This window comes from Schistocerca americana, chromosome 5 (genome assembly GCF_021461395.2).
Source record: "Schistocerca americana isolate TAMUIC-IGC-003095 chromosome 5, iqSchAmer2.1, whole genome shotgun sequence".
Classification (NCBI taxonomy): Eukaryota; Metazoa; Arthropoda; class Insecta; order Orthoptera; family Acrididae; genus Schistocerca; species Schistocerca americana.
The window spans coordinates 624255992-624280778 of record NC_060123.1 but is presented as its reverse complement, the minus strand read 5'-3'; positions in this window follow the sequence as shown (position 1 = coordinate 624280778).

Here is a 24787-nt window from a genome sequence, read left to right as displayed (position 1 = left end):
AACCGTAGGGAGCTCTTTACGTCAGTTTACATTTTTGGATTCGGCTGTTAGCTATGAAATGCTTGTTGTTATGAAATACGGCTGAGAGCCTGGGTTTGCATGAAGGCTTGATTCGAGCCACCTGCGGGGACGAGCTGCAGTTTGACGACCACTGGAGTAGCGTGAGCACAGCCTGTGTTCACCATAAAGTTGTATGTAGACCCACAGTCTGTCTTGTGGCTTTTTCATTAGCAGGACAGCAAACCAAAGCTACGATAAAGAGATAGCAACTACTTCTGAAAAAAGCAGAAATGGAAAGTTATAGGAAAAACCCTTACCATTACAGAGGACGTAATTTTTCCTACAGGTGACAAAATAGTGAAATCAATTTCAGTTGACAGGGCCGAGAAAGGAATATCTTTGGATCCGCTGTCAAACAATAGCATCTCCCAGCTAACTGATGACATGTCTTCAGATACCCAGTGCAATGTCCATGAAAAGTTAAGCGACGGTCGCGTATTTTCACTACAGCTCGACTAGCCAATTGGTGGTAAGCAACAAATGTCAATTACTGAGTTACATAAGATTTGTTGATGAGGATTCGATTACGTGTAATGTACCGCCTTCTATGTCAACTGATTCGGATCTGTTTAACTCTGGCTCTAGCTGGTGGAAGTTCCTGGAAATTTCTGGAAAAATGAAAGAATTTGTTGCAAGGACTATGTGCGTTCGCTGCCTGCTGCTGGTATATGGAGCCCCAGGTTGTGACAGCGAGTAAAAAATTCGCTCTACGATTCGCTGGCTTCTGCAAAAGGTTTTACGTTAGCGAATGTCAATGAATCTGACAATGATACGGAGCACCAAATTGCAACTTGTCTTGCGTTGTCAGCCCAATTGAGTCTTGCTCAAGACCGTTATTTTCTGATGAATCTGAGATACAGTTCAGCACCCACAGGAGGAATCTACTTTCTGTCCAAAGAAAATTCTTCATTATTTGCAAGAATTTGGAAGTGTGGGATCCTGCCCACTAGTCTAATATACGAAGCCTAGGAAGCTGCTTCCTCGGATAGTGAGAAAACAGTTCAAGCAAATCTTATCAATGGAGTTTATTACAATAAATTGAATTGACAATACTTGACTTTGCCTTTTCACAATGAAGTGTCACAAGCAATTGTCGACATGCAAATAGTCAATTTCTTCGATATATACATTTTCCATGCAAGCAAATAATATAGATCACAATTCACGACTAAAGAATTAGGATGACTGGCTGACGTCGTCTCACAGCCTTCTCACCTGTATCGTTCAGGCCGACGTGCCGGCGCTTGATGATACGCCGGAGCAGAAAGGAACCCACATCATCTATTATGTACAACGTGGTCAGAAACTGAACGAGAATACGAAAAGATTATAAGGTTGTTACTGGGGGGGGGGGGGGGGGGGGGATGTGATGAGAAATAACTGCTTACAAAAAAATTTGACTCTGAGCTGCTTCCAAGTTAAATGTCACCGAATTTAGCTAGTCAAACCATAGCATGTTAAAATTCAAGTGGCCAACCACAGAAGGTGTCCCCACATGTGTTTCACATCTGGTTTCATAAAACCAAATAAGAGAGTGACTCAAAAATTAGACCTAGAGTGGTAGTAAAGATCGAACCCGAGTCAAAGTCTGAGCTATCATCTATGCTATGAGAACAATGACCACTAATTGTTCGTGGTGGATTACTTGAATTTGAATACAAAATGGCAAGACTGGCTAACTTCAATCTAATTAACTTTGAAATGGCGCAACCTACTGAATTTTTCCTTTACAATTATTTCTCACCCTGCTGCCGACTGTTTCTGACCACCCTGTATTAAAGCAAAGTAATATATCCGCCGTCCGCGGATAGGAAAATTTCAGAGTGTGAGTTATAGCGTTTTTATTTAAACCTATGTCTTTCTTCAAAATTTACAAAACAATATTCGTGAGGTAGGACTGGTCCTCCAAGCCGACCAATAACTAGATCAGAGATTTTTCCAAACATAAACTGTCTGTAGTAACCATACAACTTTAGCAAACCAAGCCTCGGGCGTCTCTCGAAGAGCGGCGCGGAGTCCACGTTGCCGTCACCAGAGTCCGAGGACGGGTAGGGGCCCTGCGAGGATGGCTCCGGTATGGTGGCGGCAGTGGACGATGACGCGGCGGCTACGATCACACCAGTGGGCTCGCTCGGAGTGAACTGCCTCTCCAGGCTCCTGCGCCAGCGTAAATACTACTCGGCGCGTGGATATGGCTGGCTCTATTTGGAGTCACGTGTCAAGCGGAAGGAAAAAGGTCCGCGGCTGCAGCGACCTGTTGCGGCGCCGTGGACGCCTCCTGGTGGTCTTTGGGAAGCGTCTGTGTTTCCGGGACGACCGGCCAGGCTGACCCCTACTCGGTCCGAGGCCCCCTGTACCAGTCTGCTTCGCGGGAAGCGAGAGTTACAGGCGCTTAGTCTGGACACAGTACAGAGTATATGAGGCACTGAGAGCACAAGCGGACTAACCCACACGTTTTGTGAATTTGAGGTATTGACATGTTGTGATAACAGTATACGAGTATTATGCAATGCATGTTGATCTGTTTGTTTATCTGAAGGTTTGTCTAATGTAGCAACGTAAACATTGCTGTTGCACTCAACCGCCGATAGATACCGTTGAGAGCAGGAGTGGACTATGCGTCATAGTCCATTTGTGCTCTATGCTCTCCGTCCACTGCCATTGCGCGTGACGCCGGCGAACGAAAGACTTGTGTATTTAGTGTGGAACAACGTATTGGACCAGTGACCACGTGGACGTGTATTTCAGTTGATCAGCATGGCAGCCCCTGCGAAAAGCGTGGAGGAGCAATTGGAAGGTTAGTTTGTATTGTGTTCCATTCCTTTTTTGCGGATAACATTGTCGATTGTACACTAACGCGTTCATATGCAAACACGTCTAGATGTACCGTATCTCGAATGGTGACTTTGTTCAGAAAATGCAGGTTGTTTTCCATACGAAAACAGAATGACATACAAACAATACTTTATGTATTGCTATTTTGTGTAATCAAGTAACGATCACTTGTAATGTTATGTGTACAACAATGTTTTACCGCCCGCCGAGTTGTGTTGAGCAATTGCTTCGCCTGTGGATACCAATGCACACGTTGACCATTACTGTAGTGTAGTTAATATTACATTGAGGGATGGATATTGTTATTACAGAGATGTTTGCGTCCGATGGGGAAGTGCCGGGAGACGCGAGAGCGAGTACGGCTGCAGCACCAACTATTCCAGAGGACGTGCCAGAGACGAACGACGATGCCGTGGTACGGAGCCGAGGAAAGAAGCGCCTTAGAAACGAAGATAAATGGCTTCGTAACGTTAGGAAAGAACGGAGAGCTCTAGGTCAAGAGTATGTAAACCGTAAGGGTAACCTTGTACCTCGAAAGGAATTGCGGAAAATCAGCGAGTGTACGTGCCGGTATGAGTGCCACAAACACATCAACGAAGAACAGCAGGAACAAGTGTTCAATGAGTTTTATAATTTAGGCAGCCACGATCTGCAGTCGGCTTTCCTGTTTACCATGATTAAAGTCGTTGATAAAGCACGGTCTTACGTAGGTCAGCAACATTCACGTAGGGAGAAGACGAGATTGTATTACTTGCTCAATTCAAATGGGTCTGAAACGAGGGTGTGCAAAAGATTCTTTCAGAATACTTTAGCCGTATCTGCTGGAAGAATATAGGGTACTCAAGAATAAAGGGGAAAAAGCCACCCCTCCTCGTGATGGTAGAGGTAAAGGTGAACCTGGTAATAAAACACCTCGCCACAAAGTTGATGTAGTAAAACGTTTCATAGAAAAATTCCCGGCGTATGAGAGCCATTATGCGTATCATAAAAATAACGGTAGAAAGTATTTACGACCAGATTTAAATTTATCAGTCATGTATTCACTGTACTGTGCAGAGGAGCAAATGCCCGTTTCTCATTTTATTTTCCGCAAAATTTTTTACGAAAACTTCAATTTGTCATTTCATCCACCAGTGTCCGACTCTTGTCGAACATGTGATGCTTTGCAGGTAAAAATAACAGCTGCCGATAATGATAAGGAGAGGATGGAGTTAATTGCAGAACGTGAATTCCATCAGCAAAAAGCTGAGTATGCACGGGCAGGTTTACATAGTGATACATTGCTTAGCAAATCAGATGGTAACGTTACAGTGATAACATTTGATTTGATGAAAACTTTGCCTACACCGATCATCTCAACTGGAGTTTGCTATTACAAACGTCAGTTGTGGACATATTGCTTTGGCATCCACAATATGCACAATGATGATGTATACATGTTTCTGTGGCATGAATCCATTGCGTCGAGAGGGCCACAAGAATTTGGTTCTTGTTTGCTGTACTTCATACGCAATTTTGTCAGGACTGAAAAACTAATTATGTACTCTGATCAGTGCGGAGGCCAGAATAGAAACATAAAGGTTGCTGTACTGTGCCAATACATTGTCAACAGCTCAGAGTTCTCTGTGAAGGAAACAGACCATAAATTTTTAGTTAGCGGACACTCGTACCTGCCCTGTGATCAGGATTTTGGCTTAGTTCAGAAACGAAAAAAGTATTTTCCTAATATTTACCGTCCTAAACACTGGAATGATGTGGTAGTGAGTGCCAGAAAAAGGAATCCATTCAAGGTAATTAATATGAATGCGGAATGTTTCTTTTCAACAAAACAACTCGAAAGAAACATCACGAATCGAAAAACGTCTTCTGGCAATTGTAAAGTACAATGGTTGAACATACAGTGGCTGCGGTATGAAGCAACCAACAGATTCAAAATATTGTATAAATACTCGAACCAAAACCAAGAGCCATTTCAGGAAATTGATGTGGCCAAACGAACATCCACATGCATCAGCAATCTCGAACTGCTTTATCCTAATGGAAATGTAATTACAGAGGCAAAAAAGAAGGATCTGCTAAGTTTGCTTCCGTATGTACCTCCACTTCATCATGATTTCTACAAAACTTTACAAACGTCATCAAATGCTGTAGAAACATTGCCTGTGGATGATTTTGAAATGTAACACAATGCGTAACATTACAGAAACCAATGTAAAATGGTACATGTAATGTGTACAATGTATACTAGTAATGAATACTATTGTCACATGCATCAGCGTACTAACGGACCTGTCATTGAGAATGTTCAACTACTTGGAGCGAAAATGGACTAAGCCACAACAAAACTGCTAATATTCTACTATATAGTACTTTTGTAATTTATCTATGTCAAAATATTGTTCAATAAAACCACAGTTACATCATATGCATGTTACAAGGCTGCAATGTATCACAAACATACATTATTTGTGGGCCCGTATTATGAGACCTGTTTCCTCCATATTGACTTCTCCGGGGTTAGTCCGCTTGTGCTCTCAGTGCCTCATATGTGCTTGTGTCCAGGATCTCACTCCAAACTTCTGGATCGATTTCAACCGAATTTGGCACAGAAACAGCAGGCCTCATGAGTATCAAAACTGTGGGATTCATAATCTAGTTGCTGAAATTGTAGTGGAGATAAGGGTAAAAACGCATTTTCCCAGCCCCTGTAAATATGGCTATCCTGTGCGATATGCATGTTGTATGTGAACAGTATCGGGCTCTCAAATCAGTCTATGGGGGGAAGAAGCGGTTTTCCGGACCTCAAAGTGTAGGCTACCCTATTGTGTTGGAACAGTATTGGCCTGCTATGGGTGGCAGCCCGTATGTCAGGAGCAAATAAATGATTTTCAAATCCCTCATGTGTAGCCTGCCCTGCATGATGGGCATTTTGTGGTAGTGGTGCCTGCCTGTTTCATGGAACTGCACTGCAGGGGCTACATATGCCGATGAGCATGGCTAGAGACAGGTTGAGATGGACAGAAAAGGGGATGTACAGAGTGAGGAGATGACAAAATGGCGAGAGAGAGGTGTAGAGGGATAGATGTATGAGTGGTAGGTGTAGAGGAGTCGAGGGGGGGGGGGGGCAGGTGGAAAAGTAAGAGGGGGAGATGGAGATGATGGAAAGAGAGAGGTAGGGAGGACGATATTGTCAGAGGGAGGGAGCAGGAAGATATAGTTAGTCAGAAATGTGGGATGGAGGAAATGGAGCAAACAGAGGGAGAGAAGTGGGGAGGATGAGATAGAGGTGAGAGGTGGGGGATGAGGTGCACAAACAGAGGAACATTTGGACACAGAGAGGGGAGGGTACTTTTTTCTATGTGTATCTTCCAGCATAGCTATGGAACACTTGGAACAATTAGAGTCAAACTTGGTATTACCAGTCATACCAGCAGATAATTCCTGGAGGGATGAAGTAACTCCAGAAGTTAAAGTGGGAAAATGCAAATATTCAAGCATAACTTTGAAACCCCTGCAGTAATTGTACCTGGGTCTGTCAGGTTTACGACATACTACTGGGCTGAGGCATCTCTTGCTTCCTTATGGATTCGGGAGTGTAGTGGCGGGGGATGGGGATCAATGAAGTAACATCTAAAAGATAGAAAATTTACCATTTTAGCACTGAATTTATAAATTTCGGAGTTGCTGGGCTGATTGGTGATGGTTGTGATGACTTTTAATGATTAGAATTGACCGGGGCAGTAAGAGCGGTTTTGTTTAATTCCTACACAATTGAAGAAAACTACATACACACAAAACTTTCAGTCTGAAAAGAAAGTACTGTGGCTCCAATAGAACAACTATCCCGCATTACGGTGGGGTTAGGCCTAGTGAAATGGGTTCAGTGACATGTAAGCATAGCTGCCCGCATCTCGTGGTCGTGCGGTAGCGTTCGCGCTTCCCACGCCCGGGTTCCCGGGTTCGATTCCCGGCGGGGTCAGGGATTTTCTCTGCCTCGTGATGGTTGGGTGTTGTGTGCTGTCCTTAGGTTAGATAGATTTAAGTAGTTCTAAGTTCTAGGGGACTGATGACCATAGATGTTACGTCCCATAGTGCTCAGAGCCATTTTTTTTGTAAGCATAGCTCTGAAATGCCTAGAGAAATTACAACCAAACAGTATGCATACGTCTCAGTGTCTACGAAAAGAAAATTATAGCTAACATCACTAGTAACGACAATGGTGAAGTGAACACTGTGACAGAGACATGTAAAAAAACAGTACACTCAGATCTATAGCTTCCAGTGAGAATTTATACTTTTACAAGTACATGAACGAAGCTTGTTATTAAACTACGACACAATTTATTCCCAACTGCCTGTTTGTAGATAACTTCGAGAAATTCTTCTACCATCTGGTTCTGGATCAAGTTACCGCCACACAGTTCGCGGTTGTTTTATCAGTGTTATCTGTCCTTTGTAGCTATACTGCATTCCGTGTATCGTAACGTTACAGAGATCTTCGTTATATTGTTCTCTGTGGCATGCAGACTATCTCTATAAGGATTGACTGACTGATTGTGAGGTGAAACTACACGCCACTGAATCGTTTGGAGTTGGCGTAGCACGAACGATTGCAGATAACGCGAAATTTCATGAAAGTGTTCCGCCGACAAAATCAGAGACGTTTTTATGGGTACTTTCAGAAAGTTTCTCATAAGGGGTTCGCGGCCTCCGGTGGCTCGTTACAGGGTAATGGCTTTTCGTGTAATTGTTTATCCACTACTTATCTTTGTATCTCTATTACAATGAAAATTTTGACGTAACAGTGCCAATGTCGATAGTATGAGCTATGTGTCTTAGTTGGACACAAACTTGTGCCACTCATTCGTACATTCAATACTGTTTTTTCCAGTCTCGGGTTTGATCTTCCAGCAGTGTTAGTTGTACACTGAAAGTGGCACATATCAGTATAGACAGCTTCACTGATGTGAGTTGACCGGTAGGCATTTGGTATATGGTGTAACTGAATTCAAGGTAAGATCGGCACACTGCCACTATATTGAACTCCCACCGCAACGACGCAAACATATAAAAATGTACGTATTTGGTCCGAAGGTCGCTGCATTACCCCGAGATTAGTGTTACACGTTTTGACGATTGCATATGATAGTCCTTTTCACTGTGTTGAAGGTGTGTCCACAAGAACTAAGGTGAATGGATTAACAATCAGAATAAATCATAACTGCATTACTGCCCTGTAACGACTCATTAAAGGCAACGGGTCCTTTAGACGGAAACACTCAAAGAATGCCCCAACAGAAACCACTTATATTTCATGGAAGAAACCTGGGTTTACAATGTGTATCGCAAATTGACTCTCAAGAGGAGAATTCCATTTACAAACACCTTAAGAATCCTATCCGAAAACATGGCGATCACAGTAGATGTAAATGGTGATTTGACGTTGGCAGCACGTTAAACTGCTGCCGTATTTCCGTTGATGATTGTGATGCGAATAATGGTTCTTCCGTTACCGACACAGGTCTGACATTTACCGAGAAGTTAGTTTGCTTAGAGGACTGTGCGGCTGGTCCCGGCGGAGGTTCGAGTCGTCCCTCGAGAGTGTGTGTGTGTGTGTGTGTGTGTGTGTGTGTGTGTGTGTGTGTGTGTTTGTCCTTAGGAAAATTTAGGGTAAGCTTAGGGACTGATGCCCTTAGCAGTTAAGTCCCATAAGATTTCACACACATTTGATCATTTTTTAGTTTACTTAGAGTTTCATTAAACGCTGTAGTTATCTGGAAGGGTTAAGTGAGCATTCCACTATGTTACCTTTTCAGTCCTTTCCAAATTTCGACGGGAACGTAACTCTTTTGTAGCATCTCATTACACATTTCCGTAGCCGGATTTTTCAGCAGTACCCAATTTTTCACAAAAAATTCTATACGCAGGCCACCACGACCTGGTGCCTTGTCCATGGCACTCTTGTTAATGACATCAAACATCTGCTCAGTGACCTTTTTTCTCTTTCCTGAAGCCTACTGGAAGGAAGTTTGTCAATTTTTGCGTTTCATTTTCGTCTATCGGTTAATCTGCGTAAAATTTAAACAAATATTCCTACAACGTCGCCATCTGATCTAGCATGATACTTGTGTCTCTTCCGTTACTCGTATCTATTTCGGATATTAATTTTCTCTTCACCTTCGGCCTCTCGAGGACTATGTGCTAAGTAAAAGAAGTTTAGGCTTCTATCACAAATTGTTCTTTGCCTCTCACTTGGTATCCAAATGTTTGCTTCTCTTTAAGTCAGACTGTTTTCACATTTATTCCTCAAAACATTTTAAATATTTAGTTAGATCGCTTTTCTTCTCTAAGTCTCTAAAGGAGTTGAACAGAAAGTCATTTGTGCTGCTTTCCCATTCGCGCACTGTTCTACCCGAATGCTTCGTGCGCAATTGATCCACACATGCATTATATTTGCGTAGCCGTTCATTTGCGTTCTACTTTGTTCTCAGTTGCGGCGTACCTCGCCATTTACGCGCTTGTTTTTAAGATCGATGTGTTTATTTTGCACAAACTTCGACTTCTACAAATATTCTATGAATGTATATTTATTTCAAGGTGGTAAGTGCTATGATCCGATAAACATATTGGCCGAATTTCTGATTCAGTCAGTCTGGTCTGTATGTTGTGAGATACACAAATGCTTCAAATACAATGACAGAATGACCTCTTTCATACCAATCACAATGGATTACGAAAATATCGATCATGCGAAACCAAACTCCACTTTTCTTACGTGGCATACTGAAAGCTCTGGATCGAGGCAATCTTGATTTCCGAAAAGCATTTGTTTCGGTGCCACACCTACTCTTATTGTCAGAAGTTCTGTCACATGCACTACGATGTGAAATTTGTGACTGCACTGAGGACATTTTTGTAGGGAGAACACAGCATGTTATCTTGGATGGAGAGTCACCATCAGTTGTGGAAGTAACTTTGAGTGCGCCCGAGGGAAGTGTGTTGGGACTGTTGCAGTTCATGTTGTATATTAATGACCTTGCGCACAGTATTAATACTAATCTCAGACTTTTTGCAGACAATGCACTTATCTTTAATGAAGCACTCTATGAAAGAAGCTGCATAAATATTGTCAAAACTTGATAAGATTTCAACTTGCTTTGCAACTTGCTTCTCAAGTGTGTGGGACGCATACCATATAGTACTAACAAGAGATACTGAACGTATACAGAAAAGGTCAGAACGAATGGTCACAGGTGTGTTTGACCCTTGGGACAGTTTTACAGTGAGACTGAAGAAACTGAACTGATATACTCTTGAAGATAGACGTAAACTTCCCTAGAAAGTCTACTAACAATGTTTCAAGAACCTGCTTCAAATGATGACTAGGAATATTGGGAGTGTGAAAACAAGATTAGGCATTCGGACAATCATTCTTCCCGCGCTCCATACGTGAATGGAAGAGGAAGGAACCCTAGCAACTGGCACAATCCGATTTACCATCTGCCATGCACTTTGTAGAGTACGGATGTGGATGTAGAAATGCGGTCTAATCTGCTTGCTGATCCGTTTGTTACGAATGTGTACATGGGGACACCATCGTTACATACCTCCACGGTATCCTTCATGGTTAGACTGTTAATGAGATAGCTAAGTTCTTCGCTACGTTTCAGTGTGTGGACTTTCGGCGACGAAACGTATTTACAACTTGTGCTGTGGCTCTGAGCACTATGGGACTCAACTGCTGTGGTCATAAGTCCCCTAGAACTTAGAACTACTTAAACCTAACTAACCTAAGGACGCCACACAACACCCAGCCATCACGAGGCAGAGAAAATCCCTGACCCCGCCGGGAATCGAACCCGGGAACCCGGGCGTGGGAACTTGTGCTGAAGTAAGGTCATCTTGGGTGAACTCTGGTGGGCTGAGTATGATTTCCCCATTACGTCCAACGCTGGGGTGCTATTCCAATGCCAGAGAGCACTTGCAATGATAACAATTTAGGGAGAAAATGGTTAAAATAGCTCTGAGCACTATGGGACTTAACATCTGAGGTCATCAGTCTCCTAGCACTTAGAACTAGTTAAACCTAACTAACCTAGGACATCACACACATATACGCCCAAGGCATGATTCGAACCTGCAACCGTATCAGTCACGTGGTTCTGGACTGAAGCGCCTAGAACCGCTTGGCCACCGCGGCCGGCACAATTTAGGGAAAAAATACGATCAAGATATGAATTGAAATTTGTGTTGGGGAGGGCATTACTCTTGCATAGTCCGTGCAGCAATGTCAGTCATAGTGCTGCCATGGTGTAATGGTCAGCATTCTTGCCTCGTAAGCAAGGAGACCCAGGTTAAACTCCCTGCCGTTGCATATATTTTAATTCACTTATTCAGCTTCCATCATTTTCGTAGATAAAGATGAACCTTAAATAGATCGAGGAAAATTTAATTATAAAAGTTTTGTAGAAACGTTTAGGAGCTTCCCTAACAGAACCTGACGCAAATTAAAACCATTGTATATTCTTAGTTGTCCATTAAATTTGCACCACCGAGAAAATTAGCAACTTACGAAGTTCCCTTCATATACGTGTACAATATAGCAGCAAAAATACATGATCACATTTGTAGATATTCTGGTGGTGCACGGAGGTGCGAAATTTAGTGCACAGAGCTGACATTTACGACAAGAATAATGGCTCTTACACGGCTGGGCATATCTTAGCGCTTGCTGGCTGGTGGCGTGCCTCTGTCTTGGTATCGGTGTTCAGATGCTTTCAGCTGCTTAGATGTCTGAAGAATATGTTCGTCAAGACAGCGGTCGAAACCTCAGTATAGGAAAATATGGTTTTTTGTTACATTACATCGTCACAAAGACGTCGAAGATATGGTACAGTAACTAGCCTTAACTGGTCAGAAATTTACGAGGGGACTTTATAAAGTAAGTTTCATCTTATTAAGACACGCTTAGTCACTTTTATTGAATGCTGCACTACAATTGAAAGTGACGCAGATGCATGACACAATCTTTAAAAAATAGTCACCAAGTATCTGCAAACAACGGACGGAACAATCAACCAATGGTTCAGTTCCTCGATGATAAAAACCCTCCCCTAGGAGGCGGAACCATTCGAGAGCGACTATTTAAACGCCCAAGTCGTTGGAAAATTTGTAATTGTTACGAATCAGTTCTTCGACTGCCTAGACATTGCTGTTTGTGGTCGATGCAGATGGCCTTCTAGCTCGATTAGCGTTACTCGAGTCTGTGCCACAATCGTCAGATATCACTGCGATTGGACGCGACATGGCATTTTGGTCAACATACTGCCACCCGTGGTCTAGGGGTAGCGTCTTCGACTAATAATCAAAACGTCTTCGGTCCCGGGTTCGACCCCCGCCACTGCCTAAATTTTGATAAATAATCAGCATTTGCGGCCGAAGACTTCCGGCATAAGAAGTCAGCCTCATTCTGCCAACGGCCTTGTCAAAGAGGGCGGAGGAGTGGATAGAGGTTCAGGGCACTCTCTTGTCCTAGGGGTGGGAAATTGCCCCTAAAGGCGGAAGAATCAGCAATGATCAACGACATGAGGATGCAGAAGGCAATGGAAACCACTGCATTAAAGACACGTAACGTGTATCCACAGGACATGTGGCCCGTATTTGAAGAAGTGTCATGATGATCTCTCCATTGGCAAAAGATTCCGGAATAGTACCCCATTCGGATCTCCGGGAGGGGACTGCCAAGGGGGAGGTTACCATGAGAAAACGATTGAATAATCTACGAAAGGATAACGTTGTACGAGTCAGGGCGTGGAATGTCAGAAGCTTGAACGTGGTAGGGAAACTAGAAAATCTGAAAAGGGAAATGCAAAGGCTCAATCTAGATATAGTCAGATGAGTATCGGGTAATATCAACAGCAACAGAAAATGGTATAACAGGTGTAGGATTCGTTATGAATAGGAAGGTAGAGCAGAGGGTGTGTTACTGTGAACAGTTCAGTGACCGGGTTGTTCTAATCAGAATCGACAGCAGACCAACACCGACAACGATAGTACAGGTATACATGCCGACGTCGCAAGCTGAAGATGAACAGATAGAGAAAGTGTATGAGCATATTGGAAGGGTAATGCAGTATATAAAGGGGGAGGAAAATCTAATAGTCATGGGCGGCTGGAATGCAGGTGTAGGGGAAGGAGTAGAAGAAAAGATTACAAGAGAATATGGGCTTGGGACACGGAATGAAAGAGGAGAAAGACTAATTGAGTTATGTAACAAGCCTCAGCTAGTAATAGTGAATACCCTGTTCAAGAATCACAAGAGGAGGTGGTATACTTGGAAAAGGCCGGGAGATACGGGAAGATTTCAATTAGATTACATCATGGTCAGACAGAGATTCCGAAATCAGATACTGGATTGTAAGGCGTACCCAGGTGCAGATATAGACTCAGATCACAATATAGTAGTGATGAAGAGTAGGCTGAAGTTCAAGACATTAGTCAGGAAGAATCAATACGCTAAGAAGTGGGATACGGAAGTACTAAGTAATGACGAGATACGTTTGAAGTTCTCTAACGCTATAGATACAGCAATAAGGAATAGCGCAGTAGGCAGTACAGTTGAAGAGGAATGGACATCTCTAAAAAGGGCCATCATAGAAGTTGGGAAGGAAAACATAGGTACAAAGAAGGTAGCTGCGAAGAAACCATGGGTAACAGAAGAAATACTTCAGTTGATTGATGAAAGGAGGAAGTACAAACATGTTCCGGGAAAATCAGGAATACAGAAATACAAGTCGCTGAGGAATGAAATAAATAGGAAGTGCAGGGAAGCTAAGACGAAATGGCTGCAGGAAAAATGTGAAGACATCGAAAAAGATATGACTGTCGGAAGGACAGACTGAGCATACAGGAAAGTCAAAACAACCTTTGGTGACATTAAAAGCAACGGTGGTAACATTAAGAGTGCAACGAGAATTCCACTGTTAAATGCAGAGGAGAGAGCAGATAGGTGTAAAGAATACATTGAAAGCCTCTATGAGGGTGAAGATTTGTCTGATGTGATAGAAGAAGAAACAGGAGTCGATTTAGAAGAGATAGGGGATCCAGTATTATAATCGGAATTCAAAGCTTTGACTTACGGTCAAATAAGGCAGAAGGGATAGATAACATTCCATCAGAATTTCTAAAATCATTGGAGAAAGTGTCAACAGAACGACTATTCACGTTGGTGTGTAGAATATATGAGTCTGGCAATATACCATCTGACTTTCGGAAAAGCATCATCCGCACAATTCCGAAGACGGCAAGAGCTGACAAGTGCGACAATTATCGCACAATCAGCTTAACAGCTCATGCATCGAAGCTGCTTACAAGAATAATATACAGAAGAATGGAAAAGAAAATTGAGAATGCGCTAGGTGACGATCAGTTTGGCTTTAGGAAAAGTAAAGGGACGAGAGAGGCAATTCTGACGTTACGGCTAATAATGGAAGCAAGGCTAAAGAAAAGTCAAGACACTTTCATAGGATTTGTCGACCTGGAAAAAGCGTTCGACAATATAAAATGGTTCAAGCTGTTCGAGATTCTGAAGAAAGTAGGGGTAAGCTATAGGGAGAGACGGGTCATATACAATATGTACAACAACCAAGAGGGAATAATAAGAGTGGACGATCAAGAACGAAGTGCTCATATTAAGAAGGGTGTACGACAAGGCTGTAGCCTTTCGCCCCTACTCTTCAATCTGTACATCGAGGAAGCAATGATGGAAATAAAAGAAAGGTTCAGGAGTGGAATTAAAATACAAGGTGAAAGGATATCAATGATACGATTCGCTGATGACATTGCTATCCTGAGTGAAAGTGAAGAAGAATTAAATGATCTGCTGAACGGAATGAACAGTCTAATGAGTACACAGTATGGTTTGAGAGTAAATCGGAGAAAGACGAAGGTAATGAGAAGTAGTAGAAATGAGAACAGCGAGAAACTGAACCTCAGGATTGATGTTCACGAAGTCAATGAAGTTAAGGAATTCTGCTACCTAGGCAGTAAAATAACCAATGACGGACGGAGCAAGGAGGACATCAAAAGTAGACTCGCTATGGCAAAAAAGGCATTTCTGGCCAACAGAAGTCTACTAATATCAAATACCGGCCTCAATTTGAGGAAGAAATTTCTGAGGATGTATGTCTGGAGTACAGCATGGTATGATAGTGAAACATGGACTGTGGGAAAACCGGAACAGAAGAGAATCGAAGCATTTGAGATGTGGTGCTATAGACGCATGTTGAAAATTAGGTGAACTGATAAGGTAAGGAATGAGGAGGTTCTACGCAGAATCGGAGAGGAAAGGAATATGTGGAAAACACTGATAAGAAGAAGGGACAGGATGATAGGACATCTGCTAAGACATGAGGGAATGACTTCCATGGTACTAGAGGGAGCTGTAGAGGGCAAAAACTGTAGAAGAAGACACAGATTGGAATACGTCAAGCAAATAATTGAGGACGTAGGTTGCAAGTGCTACTCTGAGATGAAGAAGTTAGCACAGGAAAGGAACTCGTGGCGGGCCGCATTAAACCAGTCAGTAGACTGATGACAAAAAACAAAACAAAAAATAAAAATAAAAAATGCAGGATTTACATAGCTACACAAACTGGGCGGTTGCGCTGAAATGGTAATAATTCACACATGAAAGCATGCTTTGAGGTTCACGTGAGTTTGCCTTTTGCTGCATTCCACCTTCATGGTGTTCAGAGGCGAGCAGTGGAGATGCGGGCACGTTCTTCTGTTGGTTTTCTCACGAGGCAGAATAGGTTCACTGAGTTCAGCCGTGGGATAGCGGTGACAAAAGAGCGGAACTCACCAGTCGGCGGGTCTCTCTCTCTCTCTCTCTGCTCTCTCTCCCTCAGAGAGAGAGAGAGAGAGAGACACAGAGAGATCACCTCAGACATCGTCCGCGTGGGCGGCCTTTCGTGGAACTGACACGGCGTGGGCGTTTCCCGGAACAGAGAAAATCGTCCCTCCGTTCACGGAGGCGGCCGGCTGCTGTAGCCGGTGTGCTGCTGTTTTCCGTACTTCTTTGCAAAGTGACTTCCCATTCGCTGAGGCCATGTTTTCTCTGAAACGGTCACTCATGTGGAATAATTTGTTGAGATATGATTTCCAGAAACAAGCAGAGAGCTGCACTCACCGCTGCTAGCACTAACATGCATTATAGGGAACACACACACACACACACACACACACACACACACGCACACACACACACACACACACACACACACACACACATACACAATACAGAGGGTGGGAGGGCAGGGAAGGGAAGAAGAAGAGGAAGAGGGAGAGAGAGAGAGAGACAGAGAGAGAGAGAGAGAGAGAGAGAGAGAGATCGAAAGGAATAAACTTACCTATTTTCCTATGAATGTGCGCTACAGATTTCGTGTCATCACTCAGAAAGATTCGTTGTGGGAAAAGTCAACTCGTCTGTTGCTAAGTCATTTGTCCACAGTATTCTCTCTTCCAGGAGTGCTATAGCAGTAAACCATGCAGAGAGACGCTGCGACGTTTGGAAAGTGGGAGCAATATGGCTCAGCCCGCAAGAGCACTAGACGTAATATGTAGGGTGTCGAGTTCTAGACCCTGTGCAGTTTATAGTTTTAATCAGGCAGGGAACCTCGACCAGAAAACCATCTAAAATTCGACGTACAATTGAAGACTGATAAATTAAAATAAAGCAGTAATTTTGTTGCTATAATAACCATGTATCAACAACCGTAGATGTGCTTAATGTTCACGATTAAAGAAGTTTCTAAATTTCCAACACAGGTAACATCTTCTCTCGATAATAATATCTTCCCTCCAAGTCTATTACGTCCATCTAAAATACAGGGAAAAGTACATGGGGCCACGCCTAGGCCGCGCGGGATTAGCCGAGCGGTCTAAGGCGCTGCAGTCATGGACTGTGCGGTTGGTCTCGGCGGAGGTTAGAGTCCTCCCTCGGGCATGGGTGTGTGTGTTTGTCCTTAGGATAATTTAGGTTAAATCCCATAAGATTTCACACACATTTGAACTTCTCTCCTTTTTTTTTTTTTGTTTTTTTTTTTTTTTTTTTTTTTTTTTTTGCCACGCCTAGGTAGAAGTACGTGTGAGCAACTGTTACGAATCCCAGCTTGTGCCCTTCGGCTATAGTATCCAACCGATCTTTGAGAAACTGAGAAGAAATGTAACGTGCAAGGAAAGAGTGCGTTTCCGATGTTCCGTCCATATCTGCTGTTTGGCCGTTCTCTCTCCTTCCTCGAAACATTTTTTTTATTCCATACCTCCCTCGACTCTACCTTAGTCTTGTAAATTTGGTGATTCTAATTCTTTAAGGACCTTTTCTGTTTATGACTACCAGCGGGCTAATTACGAATTCTGTTCGATCAGCCGGTTTGCATCCAAGTTCTTGTAATTGCTCTTTTTGCCGGCCCGGATGGCCGAGAGGTTCTAGGCGCTACAGTCTGGAACCGCGCGTCCTGCCTCGGGCATGGATGTGTGTGATGTCCTTAGGTTAGTTCGGTTTAAGTAGTTCTAAGATCTAGGGGACTGATGACCTCAGATGGTAAGTCCCATAGCGCTCAGAGCCATTTGAACCACTTGAACAGTTCCAGGAAATGTACCTTTTGCTGTTATGAAATACCTGTTGTTGAGAGAAATGAGTGTCTGGCTCCTAAGGGCAGGACTATGTGACGCTATTCTCGTTGCAGTTTTCCGTGAATCATCCACTTCAGCCTTTAAATTATTTAGCAGTGAGTATTTTGTTGTTGCCAGTTTTTAACTCACCCAATGCAGTAACACCAGTCAATCTCTTTTCTTCTTTTTTTTTTTTTAATTACTAGCACCCGTGGGATCCCGACAACGCGACCAAAAATTTCGCGGAACAATAAACTGCGGTCGGCACCTGACAGCGGCAAGATCCTGGACTATTCAGACACTTGCGTATAGACGAACAGCTCACAAGAAACCAGAATTCAGGTGCAATTTCTTGTTGAGAGACCTGCTGGTCTTTTCGTATGTAGCACTGCAGAATGTAGATGTTGCTATTCCTATCTACTTCATGTGGTTGCGGTGAAATTTTAATCATTTCCTTACGCCAATGAGACGTTTGTTGGATGGTGCTTTCGTGGTGTTGCAGTTTCAACAGTCACCAGACTGTTTCTATTCATTGAAGGTGAGGGAAAATATCTCGTCTGTGTTGTGTATCACACAAACTGCGAAAAAATAGTCTACAGACCGTGACGAAAATCTCGTTCCTGGCGACTCGCGTCCCCTGGCGCTGTCGGGTGACATTTCCTGAGAGGGGGGACAGTGGCCCATATCGACCCGAGTGTCGATACCAACCGTCGGGGAATGCCGGATTTTGTGTTGCGCGGGCGGCCTTCGTGACAGGCGCTCCGTCCACACTACGTATCAGCCCATTGGCAACAGCTCGAGATAGCGAACTGATCCCGAAAAGTGTCAGAGTCTGCGGCGTGCCGTACCTGCAGATACCAACTTACTTTTAGCTCGTGCTACTGAAGCTGTCACGATCGTTGATAATAAACTGCAAATTTGACCTCCCGGTTCTTGTACAACAAGTTACCATCAGACAACAGAGTTACGGCGAAAACTATCGACAATATTTTTTACTTGGTTCAGGATAATTACTCAGTATTTTTGTATTAGCTGAGTAGCCAGCATTACCCGGTGTGTGTTTATTTTAATTCTATTTGCCAATCTCCTCCTCCTCTTCCTCCTCCCCACCCCCTCTCCGTTCTTCTCCACAGCCCTTTGTCTGCCCGTCTTCTCCCCCTTGTCTATGCCCATATCCTCCACCCCACCCCCCTATTCTCTGTCCATCTCATCCTGCCCCTCTCTGTCCACGTTCTGCTCTCCCCTCTGCCTGTTCACCTCTTCCCTCTCTCTTTGTCCATCTCTTCATCTTTCCTGGTATGCCAATCACCTCTTTCCCCTCTCCCTGTCCACCTCTATCTCTTCAGTTTCTTCCCCTCTCCCTGTGCCGGTGATATAATCTTATAGGTACATTCAGCGGCCTATGTGGATCCCTATATGCTAAATATGTTACGAATAGAGTTAGTATCAAAGAAGCAATAAACTTAAACATCATGCACGATCCGGCAGTTTTTCACGCATCTCAGTGTTTATCTCCTGAACTATGTGCCGTGCAATGACATAATTCTGCACATATATTTAGTGTTATATGTGAACACTCTTGCAAAATATGTCGTGACTACACCTACTGGTAAAAACGTGATACATTATAACGTCATGCCTGTTACGAAAATGAACAGCGGAAGTGTGCTAAGCTATAAATATTTTTCCTTCCATCATTATGTGGGGAGTGTCAGCGAGGAAAATTTTCGTAAATGTTTAAAATTATGTGTAAAGTGTGTTGCAAGTCAGTAAGTGCTCTTGTACTCATATATTGGATGAATAAAATCTGAGTATTCGCGTGTCGTTGTCTACACTTCTTTCTGACCCCCTATCCTTACCCCGACAGCAATTTTTCCAGATTGTAAGTGATACGTCTACCGAGTTTGATTGAAATCGCTCCAGTGGCTTCAAAGGAGGTGTAGAAAATATACACATTTTTTACGGTATATATGAATATCTTCTACTTTCGTGATCCAATTTTTGTGAAATACAGTATATATCACACTCCTAGCTACGTTGAAGTTATCAGTGAAAAGTCTATAAAAGTCCGCCTAACAGCTTTTTTTGTGATCAGATTTTGGCGAACTGAAACCTATACGCTGCCCCAAACTATGTTCAGTTACCTCCGTTCCCCTGGTAGTATTGGAGATTAGCGTGTTCAAAGACAAACAAGAAACGACAGTTTTACAGATTTATTATTAGTGTAGATAAGAAACAAATTAGACAAATTTCCTTTGGTGGTTAGTTACAGAGTAACAGCATTTTATAAGATGTCTTGTTGTTGTTGTTATTGTTGCATTTGTTGTACTCTTCTGGCTGAAGACTGCTTTGATGCAGCTCTCCAAATAATACTATCCTGTACAGGCCTATTTATTTCTGCATTATTTTGAACCTGTTTATTGCACTCAGGCCTTCATTTCCTTTTACAATTTCACTCCCCCTCACTCTTATCCTCCTACCATTCCTTCTATCCCCTGATGTTTCAGGATGTTTCAAACCAACCCATTCTTCTTTTAAATAAGTTGTGTCTTAATGTTTCTTTTTCTCCCCAGTCAGATTCACTACGTCTTCACTATCTTTAACCGATCCACATAGTTAATTATCAGCATTCTCTCGTTGCATCACATTTCAAAAACTTACATTCTCTGCTTTCTGAACTGTTTATGGCCACATTTCACTTCTCCAGACAGATAACTCCGGAAGTGACTTCCGAACATTTAAATTTATGTTCGACGTTCACAAACTATTCTTATTTAGAAAAACTGCACGTATTATTGCAAGTCTACAGTTCACATCGCCTCTACCTCGGACATCATTAGTTATTTTGCTGCCTAAATAACGTAACTCATCTACGACATTCAGTGTCTCGTTTCGTAATCCAACTCCGTTACTATAACCTGAATTCATACGACTATATTCCATTAACACTGTTTTACTTTTGTTAATGCACATCTTATATACAATAACCTCAATTCACACGAGTATATTCCATTAACACTGTTTTACTTTTGTTGATGTACATCTTACAATATCTATTCAAAACACTGTCCATTCCGTTCAAATGATCTTACAAGTCATTTGCAGTCTTTACAATGTCGTCGACAAAGACAAAGTTTTCATTTCTTCTCCCTCAACTTAAATTCCCCTTCCACGGTATTTCTTGGCTTCCTTTGCAGCTTCCTCAATGTACAGATAGAATGTCATCGTGAATAGGCTACGAACCTGTCTGAGTCTGTTATCAACTAATTCTTCCCTTTCACATACTTCGACACTTACGACTGCATACTCGCTTCTGCAGAAATTGAAGACAGCAGAGATAAATACAGGGATGCAATGGTTATCTACACATTTCCATAGAATGTATTCCGATCGTGTTGAAATACGCTTGTTCTAAATTTACTGCTGCTATAAATGTAGATTTGTCTTTCTTGAACCTACCTTCTGATTCAGGTCATAAGGCAATTACTGCCTCGCGTGATCCTACACTTCTCTGAAACCAAGCGTGGTTCGTAACAGTCGTCACACGCACCTGATACTGGGATTATAACGGACAACAGGAAAAGTTCTTTGGCAATGCTCACGTGAGACCGAGGCCGAGGACACAGTTAGATCAGTGAAACTACTGATCGCACGAGTAATGCATCCCACATAACGTTCAGCAGTATCACATGCTACAGGTAAACGCAAGCTTATTTAACTCGTGTTACTGCATACCTTTAATATAAGGAATGAACCTTGGCCCCGCCGACAAAATTTCGGATGTTTTTCACGGATATTCTCTGAGTATGCTGACGATGTCTTGGTAGTAAGTTTAAGTCTGTTATCATTCCACATGTGTGATCTGAGGTGAAATACAAAATTTAAAAAAAATCTTACAACACAGTATAAAACAAGAATAACAGGATGTATATTAGAAGGTAGCTTTATGAAAGGCAAAAAAAACGTTAATAGCATGTACACTGAGAATGGTTTTGGCCGGCCGAGGTGGCCTAGTGGTTCTAGGCGCTACAGTCTGGAACTTCGCGACCGCTACGGTCGCGGGTTCGAATCCTGCCTCGGGCACGGATGTGTGTCATGTCCTTAGGTTAGTTAGGTTTAAGTAGTTCTATGTTCTAGGGGACTGATGATCTCAGAAGTTAAGTCCCATAGTGCTCAAAGCCATTTGAACCATTTGGAACGGTTTTGACAATGTTGCTTGAAATACACTCTGAATGGCTATTCAGAACTTTTGACAGAAACCAGGTGGCAGTTATATGTGTCTATGGACATGAAAGGAAAGCAGCAAGTGAGAAAGGAGTGGAACAGGGTTGTAGCCTATCCCCGATGTTACTCAATCTGAACAAGCAAGTAATAAAGGAAACCAAGGATTCAGGAAGCAGGAAGAAAACTTTGCAGTTTGCTGATGAGGTTTTAATTCTCAGGGACGGCTAAGAACTTGGAAAGCAGCTGAGCTGAATGGATAGTGTCTTGAAAAGAGATTATAAAATGAACATAAAAAAAGTAAAAGAAGGTTAAAGGAGATTTTTGTATTCGAATTACATCAGGCGATACAGAGGGAATTACATTAGGAAATGAAGCACTGAAAGTAGTAGTTGAGTTTTCCTATTTGGACAGCAAAACAGTTGGAGACAGTCGAAATAGAGAGGAATGCGGACTGGCAATAATAGCAAGATAAGCACTTCTGAAATAGACGAATTAGTGATCTAATATAAATTTAAATATTAGGAAGTTTTTCCTGTAGATATTTCTCTTGAGTTAATCCCTGTAAGGGAGTGTTGAGTGGTAAGCAATTCTTTTTGAAATGTGGTGTTAGAGAAGAATGGAGATTGTATGACTACCTCGTGTATCTACCGAGGAGATGTTGAACAGAATATGGCAGAAAAGAAAATATTTGACTAAACGAAGGGATCGGTTGATAGAAACATTTTCAAATAACAAATGATGATCAGTTTAGTATTGGAAAGAAGTATCGGGGAGGAGATTGTAGAGTGATACCAACAGATGAACACAGCAAGCAGGTTAAATTAATTTTAGGTTGCGATAGTTATTTGGAGCTGAAAAGGTGTGCACAGGATAAAGTAGCATGGTGGGTCTCATCAAACCAATCGTCGGTCTCAATACCACAACAACAGAGTATAGGATGGTAATAGCAATCGTTTTGAAGGAATATGATTAGGAAATGAGACACTAACAGTAGTAGACGAGGTTTATTATTTCGGCTGCAAAATAACTGACGATGGTTGACATAAAGAGGATATAAAATGCATCGAATATTTCGGTTCCAGTGGGCATTGGATATAGAAAGAAAGCAAGACGGAAGCCTTCCACTGCTAAGGAGACGGGAGCGATAGCTTGAACGTGGCGTCGGCCCGTCGCGCCATCTGGTGTCACCATTCCCGCGGCTGACCCGATCTACTATGAGCTGCCCAACTCGGCCTTCCATCCATGCGTTCGGCCCGGCCCTCTCGAGATGCTGCAAATCGCGCCTATATACGTGGAGTAACATGGCAGCCCCAGCAATCAGTGGTTTTTGCTACTGATGACGATGGCGGAGACAGCAGTCGAATCGTCGAATGTTTTATTTGATGTGACGATGCATGTAAACTGAAAATAATTTACTCAGTAATGTCACAACGAAAGACACCGAAGACAACTACACTGAAGAGCCAAAGAAACTGATACACCTACCTAGTATCGTGTAGGGCCCTCGTGAGCACGCACAAGTACAGCAGCAGTAGTGGCATGGAGTCGACCAGTGTCTGAAGAAGTGCTGAAGGGAATTAACGCCATGCATCCTGCAGGGCTGTCAATAAATCCGTAAGAGTACGAGAGAATGGAGATCCCTTCCGAACAGCACGTCGCAAGGCATCCCAGACATGCCCAATAATGTTCATGTCTGGGGGGTTTGGTGCCACCGGAAGTGTTTAAGCTCAGAAGAGTGGCCCTGGAGCTACTCTGTAGCAATTCTAGAATTGTGGGGTGTCGCACTGTCTTGCTGGAATGGCCCAAATGCATCGGAATGCATAACGGACATGAATGGATGCTGATGATCTGACAGGATGCTTACGTACGTATCAGGGGTCCCATAGCACCCCTATTGCACACGCCCCGAACCATTGAAGGGCCTCCATCAGCTTGAACATTCCAAGGCTCACATGGGTTCATGAGCTTGTCCCCGTAGCCATACATCGATACAGTTTGAAACGAGACTCGTCCGACCAGGCAACATGTTTCCATTCATCAACACTCAGTGCTGACGGGCCCAGGCGAGAGGTAAAGCTCTATGCTATGGAGTCATTAGGGGAACACGAGAGAGGCTTCGGCTCCGAAAGCCGATATCAATGATGTTTCGTCGAATGGTCCGCACGCTGAAACTTGTTGATGGCCCAGCATTGAAATTTGCAGAAACTTGCGGAAGGGATGCACTCCTGCCACGTTGAACGATAGCCTACAGTCATCGTTGGTCCCGTTATTGCAGGATCTTTTTCCGGGCGCAGCGATGTCGGTGATTTTATGTGTTAACGGATTCCTGGTGTTAACGGTACACTCGTGAAATGGTCGTACGGAAAAATTCTCACTTCATCGCTACCCAGGAGATGCTGTGTCCCATCGCTCGTGCGCCGATGGTAACACCATGTTAAACTCACTTAAATCTTGATAACGTGCCATTCCAGTAGCAGTAACCGATCTAACAACTGCGCCAGACACTTGTTATCTTATACAGGGTGTTACAAAAAGGTACGGCCAAACTTTCAGGAAACATTCCTCACACACAAATAAAGAAAAGATGTTATGTGGGCATGTGTCTGGAAACGCTTAATTTCCATGTTAGAGCTCATTTTAATTTCGTCAGTATGTACTGTACTTCTTCGATTCACCGCCATAATTTCATACGGGATACTCTACCTGTGCTGCTAGAACATGTGCCTTTACAACACAACACAACAATACCGCAAGATGGAGCTCCTGCTCGTTTCAGTCGAAGTGTTCGTACGCTTCTCAACAATACATTCGGTGACCGATGGATTGGTAGATGCGGACCAATTCCATGGCCTCCACGCTCTCCTGACCTCAACCCTCTTGACTTTCATTTATGGGGGCGTTTGAAAGCTCTTGTTTACGCAACGCCGGTACCAAATGTAGAGACTCTTCGTGCTCGTATTGTGGACGGCTGTGATACAATACGCCATTCTGCAGG